The sequence below is a fragment of the Rattus rattus genome, chromosome 5 (assembly GCF_011064425.1).
Source record: "Rattus rattus isolate New Zealand chromosome 5, Rrattus_CSIRO_v1, whole genome shotgun sequence".
Classification (NCBI taxonomy): domain Eukaryota; kingdom Metazoa; phylum Chordata; class Mammalia; order Rodentia; family Muridae; genus Rattus; species Rattus rattus.
In genome coordinates, this window is record NC_046158.1 from 142,532,116 (window position 1) to 142,542,319 (window position 10,204).

General features: G+C 39.9%; 2 pseudogenes; one reads left to right on the plus strand and one right to left on the minus strand.

Moving 5' to 3' along the window:
- Positions 1 to 949: 949 nt before the first annotated feature.
- LOC116901066 lies at positions 950 to 7,177 on the plus strand (annotated as a pseudogene).
- Positions 7,178 to 7,199: 22 nt separating this feature from the next.
- LOC116901067 overlaps positions 7,200 to 10,204 on the minus strand; it is a 10,266-nt pseudogene continuing 7,261 nt past the window's right edge.

A 10,204-nucleotide genomic window follows, 5' to 3' on the forward strand; every position in this document is an offset into this window, starting at 1 on the left:
AGGAGCTTCTGAGATGCAAAAGTTTCTCATGTGCTCATACTGCTGAGTCTGTCAATAGTACAAATCCCACATCTTGTAACATAATCCATATAGCAGGAAGCAGACATTAAATTATGTGTGTGATGGGAGGAAATTTTATTATGGTCCAGTCTATTTTGATTCTGTGGGCTTTTTTCATGTTCATGGGCATCTCTTTCTTTAAGTTAGGGAAGTTTACCTCAGAAAAACTTTGAAGATATTTACTGTCCCTTTAAGTTTGGCATCTTTATTATCCTCTATGACTACTAACCTTATGTTTGCTCTTCTCACAACATTGTTGTGTTCTGGATTTCCTGGATGTTTTGGCTTAGAAGATTTGTACTTTTTTTTTTCATTTTCTTTGACTATTGTATCAATGTTTTCTATGGAATCTTCTGCCCCTGAGATTCTCACTTCAATCCCTTATATTTTGTTGGTGATGCTTACGTCTATTACTCCTGATCTCTTTCCTATGTTTACTATCTTCAGGTTTGTCTCTCTTTGTGGTCTCCTTATTGCTCCTATTTACATTTTTAGATCCTAGATGGTTTTTGTTCAATTTCTTCCCCACTTTCTTAGTGCTATTCTTTAAATCTTAGGGGATTTTTTTGTTTCCTCTTTAAGGCAACTACTTATTTACACGTGTTCTGTATTGCTTTAAAGGAGTTATTTATGTCCTGCTTAAAATCCTCTATCATGACCATGAGATGTGATTTTCAGTCCAAATCTTGATTTGCTGCTATGTTATTATACCCATTATTTGTTGTGGTGAGAGAACTGTGTTGTAATGATGACACTTAGTGTTTGTTTCTGATGCTTCGCAAGACCCCCTCGCAGTCCAGACCCCCCCTCCGCAGGCCAGACACCACCCAGACCTGAAGGGAATAGGTCAACAGTTCTCTGTACCCAAATCCCTTGGGAGGGAGAGCTAATCCTTCAGAGGTGCAGACACGCCTGGGAAGCCAGAAGAGACTACACTCTTCCCACATTTATGACTCCAGAGGAAAACACCTAATGCCATCTGGGAACCCGGTGCACTGGGGCTCCAGGAAAAGGCAGCGCAGAGCCTCCTGGTTGCCTCCCTCACCAAGAGCTCAAAAGCAGCCCCCATGAGCAACTTGAGCCGTGGGAGCACAGGTAAGACCAACTTTTCTCCTCCAAGTGACCTACCTGGTGGACTCAGGACACAGGTGAACAGAAACAGCTGAAGACCAGTAGACAGGAAAGACTACACGCCCGAAACCAGAACACTCTGTTCCCATAACTGGCTGAAAGAAAACAGGAAAACAGGTCTACAGCACTCCTGACACACAGGGCTATAGGACGGTCTAGCCACTGTCAGAAATAGCAGGACAAGGTAACACCAGAGAAAACCTGATAGCGAGAGGCAAGCGCAAGAACCCAAGCAACAGAAACCAAGACTACATGGCATCCTTGGAGCCCAATTCTCCCACCAAAGAAAACACTGAATATCCAAACACACAAGAAAACCATGATCTACATATAAAATCACATTTGATCATGATGCTGGGGGACTTCAAGCAAGACAGGAAGATCTCTCTTAGAGAAATGCAGGAAAACATAAATAAACATGTAGAAGCCTATAGAGAGGAGTCACAAAAATCCCTGAAAGAATTCCAGGAAAACATAATCAAACAGGTGAAGGAGTTAAAAATGGAAATAGAAGGAATAAAGAAAGGACACAAAAACAGTGCTACAAAGGATAATAAATGGTAAAGCCCAACATAAAGGAGGCAAGCTACACCCTAGAAAAAGCAAGAAACTAACTGTCTTGGCAGCAAAACAAAGAGAAGAAAAGCACACAAACATAATCTCACAGCCAAATATGAATACAACAGGAAGCAATAATCACTATTCCTTAATATCTCTCAACATCAATGGTCTCAACTCCCCAATAAAAGACATAGATTAAGAAACTGGGTACTTGAGGAGGACCCTGCATTCTGCTGCCTACAGGTAACACACCTCAGAGACAAAGACAGACACTACCTCAGAATGAAAGGCTGGAAAACAACTTTCCAAGCAAATGGTCTGAAGAAGCAAGCTGGAGTAGCCATTCTAATATCGAATAAAATCAATTTTCAACTAAAAGTCGTCGAAAAAGATAAAGAAGGACACTTCATATTCATTCATCTGAGGAAAAATCCACCAAGATGAACTCTCAGTCCTAAATATCTATGCTCCAAATACAAGGGTAACTACATACATAAAAGAAACCTTACTAAAGCTCAAAGCACACATTGCTCCTCACACAATAATAGTAGAAGATTTCAACACCGCACTCTCATCAATGGACAGATCATTGAAACAAAAATTAAACAGAGACATAGACAGACTAAGAGAAATCATGATCCAAATGGACTTAACAGATATTTATATTACATTCTATCCTAAAACAAAAGGATATACCTTCTTCTCACCACCCCATGGTACTGTGTCGTGATGATGACAATTAGTGTTGGTTTCTGATGCTTCGCTTCTTGGGCTTGCCTATTGCCATCCAGTTATTGCTAATGTTAATTGGTCTTGTTTTTTCTGACTTTAGCTTGTTCCTCCTGGAATCTCATATACCTCTGATCTTAGGAATGGAATGCTCCTGGGAGACCAGTACTCTCTGGCCTTGTTTTGGGTCTGGAGGGCTATGACACACCCTTAGCTCTGGGCTCTGATAGAGACCAGGTGTTTCCTCTCCCATGCCTCCCCACCATTCCATTGCCAGGAATGTTCCCAGTTTGTCTCTCCTTTAACAACTGTGGAGCAAATGTGTGTTCCAACCTGTGTGATTAGCAATGAGAGCACTCCTAAGAGACCATCTCTCTGTGGGAAGGTTTTTGGTCTAGAGAGCAATAGGACAGCTCCAGCTCTGGGAGCAGATGGAGACCAGAAGGGTCCCATCTCAGGTTGCTCAGACATTCCTGTGCCTTGTTAGCTCCTGGTGTATCTCCCTTGGACAGTCAGTGGAGAGAAAGTGGGGTTTCACCTGTGGGCTTAGGAGTGAGAGTGCTCCTGATAGACCACCTCTGAAGACCGGTTTTGAGTATGGAGGACCTTGGGACAGCCCCACCTTTGGGTGCAAATGGAGGCTGGAAGGCAGTATCATGCTGTATTGTGTACACATGTATTGTATCTTTTAGGATGTCCTGACCTATGATGATGTGCATGTGAACTTCACTGAGGAAGAGTGGGCATTGCTGAATCCTTCTCAGAAGAGTCTCTACCAAGGTGTAATGCTGGAGACCTGTAGGAATCTCAGTGCTATAGGTAATTCAATGAACTTATCATTCACTTTGTAAAATTTAGGCACAGCTGGTTTTGTTTAATATTTGTTTTTTTTTTTAATTTCACTTAAAAATAAGGAAGAATGTAGTGAATAAATCAGTCATGGTTCTAATGTTCACTAAAGATAGTAACTTAGATGTTGCCTAATTCCAATAATTTAACATACTTTCTCTGATACCATTTTTAGGCTACATTTGGGAAGACCATACTACTGAAGAATATTGTAAACATTCTGGAAGACATGGAAGGTAATTTTCACGTGAAAGATGATAAGATAATGCCTCCCAAGAAAGTTTCATGTGTGCAGCAAGTTTTAAAGAAAAGCAACAGGGTAAAATACACACTGCAGCACATATTGATTAGGTCATCATTATATGTCTACACCCTTTTAATAAGCAAATAGTCCATAGTAAATTGTGGTGAACCTTATTCTGTAACAGCATGGCTAAATTTAATGATATGGACAGTTTATGAGATTCAAGAATGGTTTTGTGGAGAAACCTTAAACCCTGTACCACATCTCTGTGAGGAAAACAAATTGAAATTGTGTAAATGTAATGTAGAAATTTTCTTTTGTAATGTGTTGAATGTAATTGCGTTATTCTTTTTTGCTATGGATGTCATATGTCCCTATGAATGCAAGCCAGGAGAGCATAGTGATACTGAAAGAAGCAACATACCTCTCTCTTTTCCAGAAAAATTAGAAGATGTACAGTATATACCACTTTGAGGAGAGTTTCTTAATATGGGGAAAGTTGATAAATATTTAGTTTTTGACTATGATTTGGGACATTTACACATTCAAAGTGCTGAATCACTTCAGGAGATTAGGGTTATAGAAATTATCCTCTTTGCATTGGCTCATGTTGCAAATGTAGTATTCCTCAAAAGATAACAAAATTTATGTTCGCAGTCAGTCTACAAACGCTCTGAGTTCATTGAGTTCTCTTCAAATATGTTAATACTCTTAATAGATAAATTATGGAATAAATATGAGTCATGTAATCAATTCTCTTCCTATTCCATGTGTCTTCAAACATTCAAGACAACCCATAATAAAAGGCAACACCTTTGAATGTAAACAAACTGATATTATGTTAAGATCATTTTGCTCTTTACATTTAAACCAAATTTGAAATGAATTCATAGATATAAAAAGATTCATGAATATAATCAATGTGAGAAAAATTTACATGTGCCAATTGTATTTGCAGGTATGAAAGAAGTTTTACTGGAAAGCAAACCTTTGATTTTATTCAGTATGGTAATGGCTTTGCAGTTCAGAGTCATACCCAAAGGCATAATGGGGAGAAGACCTATGAAGGTAACCTACGTGGTAAAGCTTTTGTACAGAGGAATAATCTCAAAACACATAAAAGGACACATAATGGAGAAGAACCTTCTGAATGTAACCAATGTTGTAAAGACATTGTAAGAAGCAGTGCTCTCCAAAATCATAAAGGAACACACACAGGAGAGAAACTCTGTGAATGTAATCAATGTGGTAAAGCCTTTGCACCAAGGAGTAGTCTCAAAAGACATAAAAGATCATGTAATGGAGAAAAACGTTATAACTGTAACCAATGTTGTAAAGCCTTTGTACAAAACCAATATCTCCAAAAATATAAAAGGACCCATACAGTACAGAAACCCTATGAATGTAACCAATGTGGCAAAGCCTTTGCACACAGCAGTACTCTCCAAAAACATAAAAGAACACACACAGGAGAGAAACCCTATGAATGTCACCAATGTGGCAAAGCCTTTGCACAGAAGCAGTCATCTCCAAATACATATAAGAACTCATACAGGAGAGAAACCCTATGAATGTAACCAATGTGGCAAAGCCTTTGCAGACAGCAGTACTCTCCAAAAACATATAAGAACTCATACAGGAGAGAAACCCTATGAATGTAAGCAATGTGGCAAAGCCTTTGCACACAGCAGTACTCTCCAAAAACATAAAAGAACACACACAGGAGAGAAACCCTATGAATGCAATCAATGTTGTAAAGCCTTTACACGAATCAGTTATCTCCAAAGTCATATAAGAACACATACAGGCGAGAAGCCTTATGAATGTCACCAATGTGGCAAAGCCTTTGCACATAGCAGTCATCTCCAAATACATATAAGAACTCATACAGGAGAGAAACCCTATGAATGTAAGCAATGTGGCAAAGCCTTTGCAGACAGCCGTACTCTCCAACAACATAAAAGAACACACACAGAAGAGAAACCCTATGAATGTAATCAATGTTGTAAAGCCTTTACACGAAACAGTCATCTCCAATGTCATATAAGAACACATACAGGCGAGAAACCCTATGAATGTAACCAATGTGGCAAAGCCTTTGCAGACAGCAGTACTCTCCAAAAACATAAAAGAACACACACAGGAGAGAAACCCTATGAATGTAACCAATGTGGCAAAGCCTTTGCAGACAGCAGTACTCTCCAAAGACATAAAAGAACACACACAGGAGAGAAACCCTATGTGGCAAAGCCATTGCACGCAGCTGTACTCTCCAAAGACATATAAGAACACACACAGAAGAGAAGCCCTATGAGTGTAACCAATGTGGCAAAGCCTTTGCACAAAGGAGTAGTCTCAAAAGACATAATGGAACATATAATTGAAAAAACCTTATGAATTAACCAATGTTGTAAACCCTTTGTAAAAAGTGGTGATCCCCAAAAATATAAAAGAATGCATACAGGAGAAAACCCTATGAATGTAACCAATGTGGGAAAGCCTTTGCAGGAAGTAGTAATCTCTAAGAACATAAACGAAGACATACTGGAGAGAAAACCTGTGAATGTAACAAATATGCTACAGCCTTTGCACAAAAGAGTCATCTACAAAGACAATAGAAACCATGCAGGAGAGAAACCCTTTAACTGTAACCAATGTGCCAGAACTTTTTCACAAAGCAGTGGTCTCTAAAATCTTAAAAGTACACATACAGGAGAGAAACTTTTTTGAAAGCAACCAGTGTGGTTTTATAACATAAACAATCACAGCAGAGAAACCCAATAAATGTCTTAAATGTTCTTAAGCCTGAGACATCACAAGCATCTGCAACTGCATAACTGAATAGGTACTAGAGAAAAATGCTTGGACTGTAACTAATGTGGTAAAACCTTTCCCAAAACAGTCATCTCCTAGCCCATAAAATAATACACACTGCATAGGAACCCTATGAATGTAAGAAATGTGGCAAACCTTTTGCAAATCATAGTACTTTGCAAGTAAATAAAAGAAGACACACTCAATAGACACCCTATGAATATAATCAGTGTGATTATGCCTCTGTATTTGAACTAGCAATCATCTTTCAAATACATAAAAGAAGACAAACAGGAGGGACACCCTAAAAATGTAAGCAAAGTGGTAACACCTTCGCATATCAGTCATATTCAAAGGCACAAAATAAACCATAATTTAGAAAAATCCTTTGAGTGTATTTAATAAAACCTTGTGAGTGCATTTAGCCTGGTGAAACCTTCATGTATTTCTATAGACTTCATCAACATGAAACGATCCGTACCAGATAGTAACTATGTGAATAGATTTAATATGGGGAGGTCTTTTCAATTCTCACATATCATCATCAGGGCAAAAAAAAAAGCTATGAAGGCATTGAATATGGTAAAGTCTTTGCACATTTCTAAAGTCTTTATCATCATGAAAATAATCATGCTGTAAAGATATGAGTGTAAACAATGTGGAAAAGCCTTTGTGCAATAGGGTTCTCTCAAATACAACACAACTCAAACACAGGTGATGAAAATGGCAGGGATTTATTGTAATAAAGCTGCTCCTGGATCATGGACAGAAAATGAACTCAAAGCCTAAACTGTGACAAGTAAGACATCCCCTAATCACTGTGACGCAGAATGTCATAGAGCTGCCATCCCACAATCAAAATCTCTGACCAGAATGGTCCCTGTGTAAAAGAACTGGAAGAACAAAAATGGAGAAGAGCCTGAGCAAAAGGAGGTCCAAATTGGGTTCCAGCTCAGTGGGAGGCACCAAGATCTGACACTATGATTCAGGCTATGGTATGCTTACACACAGGGGCCTATCATGACTGCCTTCTGAAAGACCCTAGAAGCAGCTGAAAGAGTCAGATGGAGACATTTACACCCAACCAATGGGCAGAAACTGGGGACCCCTGTGGTTGAATTAGGAAAAACCTGGAAGAACCTGAAGAGTGATCCTATATGAATACCAGCAGTGTCAATTAACCTGGGCCCCTGGGATGTCTCAGACACTGAGCAACCAGCCAGGCAGCATATACATGAGCATAGGAGCCCCCAACACATACAATAGAGGACATTTAGGTCTGGACCCATTCAGAGAAGATACACATATCTTCAGGAGACTTAGGGCACCACAATGTGGGATGGTGGGATGGGGACATCCTCTTGGGTGTGGTAGGGAGGAGGTGTGGGATGTGGAACAGTCAGGGTAGACCGGAAGGGGGATAACACTGGAATGAAAAAAAATTGAACAATCAATTAAAAAATAAAGAGGAAACACATCTGGGCCAATTTCAGATACATTTTCCCACTGTCCAGAATTTAGGGGTAGATGCTTATGTAGATTAAAGTGTCAACTGTTTTAGGATGTGGGTGTTACAGTTTAGTCAATGATATTCGTTTGTTCTTTGGTGTTAGAGTACAAGTGTTGTGTTTTGAGGAGCACAAGATAAATAGCCAGGGCATTATTAGAGACCGTCATTATGTTTTCAAAAACAAAAAGATGAGTAAAGGAAGGTGGCCACCAATGGGAAGTCCACAACTCCTGTCTGCCTGGGAACGTGAACTTAGTTTTACCAGATGATGAATTGGAGGGTGATGAAAAAGGCGGGGGGTATTCTTGGGGCTGGGGCTGTTTCTTTGTTGCTTCTTCCCAATTGGTGTGGATTGGTTCTAATGTCCTCTAATGCTAAATTGGTTCCCAAATTACATGAGAATCCTGCATTTGAGACCTGAGACTCCCTATCCCCAGCACGTTCTTATTGGTGAAATTACAAGAGGCCAATGTCTAGGCAGAGACAGAGGAATCACTTTTGGATTCAAGAGCAAGGAGGATCACCAAACCAGGAAACGAATTGGATGCAGGCTTGAGAGCTGAGAAAGACAGAGTACCCTCCATGTAAGTGCCACGGAAGAGGAGCCTCAGCGGTGTCGCCCCAAGTCGGTTTTGAGTAGCAAAGATGTGATAAAGATTTTACTAAGCAATCAATCAGAACTTTCACAGGGGGGGCATTAGCAATGTGGAAGTTTGGGAGTGGCCCAGGCAATGAGATGATTTATGCATATTAAATACAGCTCTATGTGTGCATGTGTTCTTGTGGGGGGGTGTGTGTGTGTGTGTGTGTGTGTGTGTGTGTTTGTGTGGATATCCTTCATTTGAAAATCCATACCATTGATTATTGTGGATATTTACATATTTTTAAAAGTTCTGTGGTTCTTCAGGTACCAAATAGGTACCATTTGGTACTTCCACTTCAAGTATGTCATCAAAGGAGATTATCTAAAGATGCTAGATAATGTAAAAGAAATGAGATGTATTTTTAATAAAATCTTTTGTGTGTGTTTGTGTGTGTGTGTTTACTGTGATATGGGTTATTAAGGCATGTAAGATGTTGAGACTGGGAGACAAAATTTTAGATCCTCTTTATACAGTGTTCGAACTTATGTTGTGAGTATTACATACTGTAGACATTTCCTATTGCAAAGATATGCAAATAAAATTAGGCTAAAACATTATAGTGTTGAAAAATTGTCTTCTGTACATATTGTAAAATAACAAGTGTTTTTTTCATTATTGACATGTCCATGAGAATAGGAAGCAAAATTAAGAGAACAGACAGGACAAGCAGCCAACAGGCTGAGGGACCATCTCTCTTTCAGTTGTTTGGGAACACATATAAATAACAACCTTCAAGCTGCTCATAGGGTATACATGTTTTCGGGTGTGGGCACAGGTCCAGGCCATGAATGCTCTTTGGTTTTTGGATAATTCTCTGGGACCCCTTAAGTACTGAGGTCAATGAACTCTGTTGTTCTACTTGTGAAGTTCTTATTACTTCCAGATTCCTCAATTCCTCCTGGAAAATATTCCACCAGTTCCTGGAGCTCCCTCCAGTGTTTGGCCATTTTGGAAAGCTACTACCTGGAGCCTCCAAGAGGACAGATATGCTAGGCCCCTGTCTGTAAGGATGCAGAGTATCATTAATGCTGTCAGGGATTGGTTCTTATCCATGAGATGGGTCTGAAGTTGGACCAGTCATTGGTACCTCATTCCCTCAGACCCCACTCCTTCTTTGTCCTTGCACCTCCTCTGTAGATGGGTTAGTATGATGATTCCTTCACTGGGACTCCAGGGAGGTTACAAAAGGTGATCACTTCAGGCTCCACCTCACACGCTCCTTGGAGTGAGTGTCAGCTACCATCACACTAATACTTTCCATGGAGCATCCCCCAACCAGATCTCTGGCACATCCTACACAATCTTATCCCCATCCTATTATTCCTTCTGGAGATGCCCCTAACTCCTCATATCTGTCATTATCCAGTTGTTGGGGTCCCTTGGTAGGGTCACAGCAATCAGGACAGTGGGCAGGCAGAGAATCTGTGCAACACTACATACTATTTGCTATTTCTCAGTACCGTTTATAGTCAAGCAATATAAAAATTTCTCACAGCTTCTAAATTGAAACAGCCTTTACTACACAAACGGTAGTTCATCTGGGTACAAGCTAACCTAAATCAATTTGCAGTTTGAGATATCTGTCTGGGGTCATAGTGTTCTGAGTGTGGCTAGGGGACAGCTCACACCTTCATGCTTGTATGTTATCTTCCATGGTTTAAC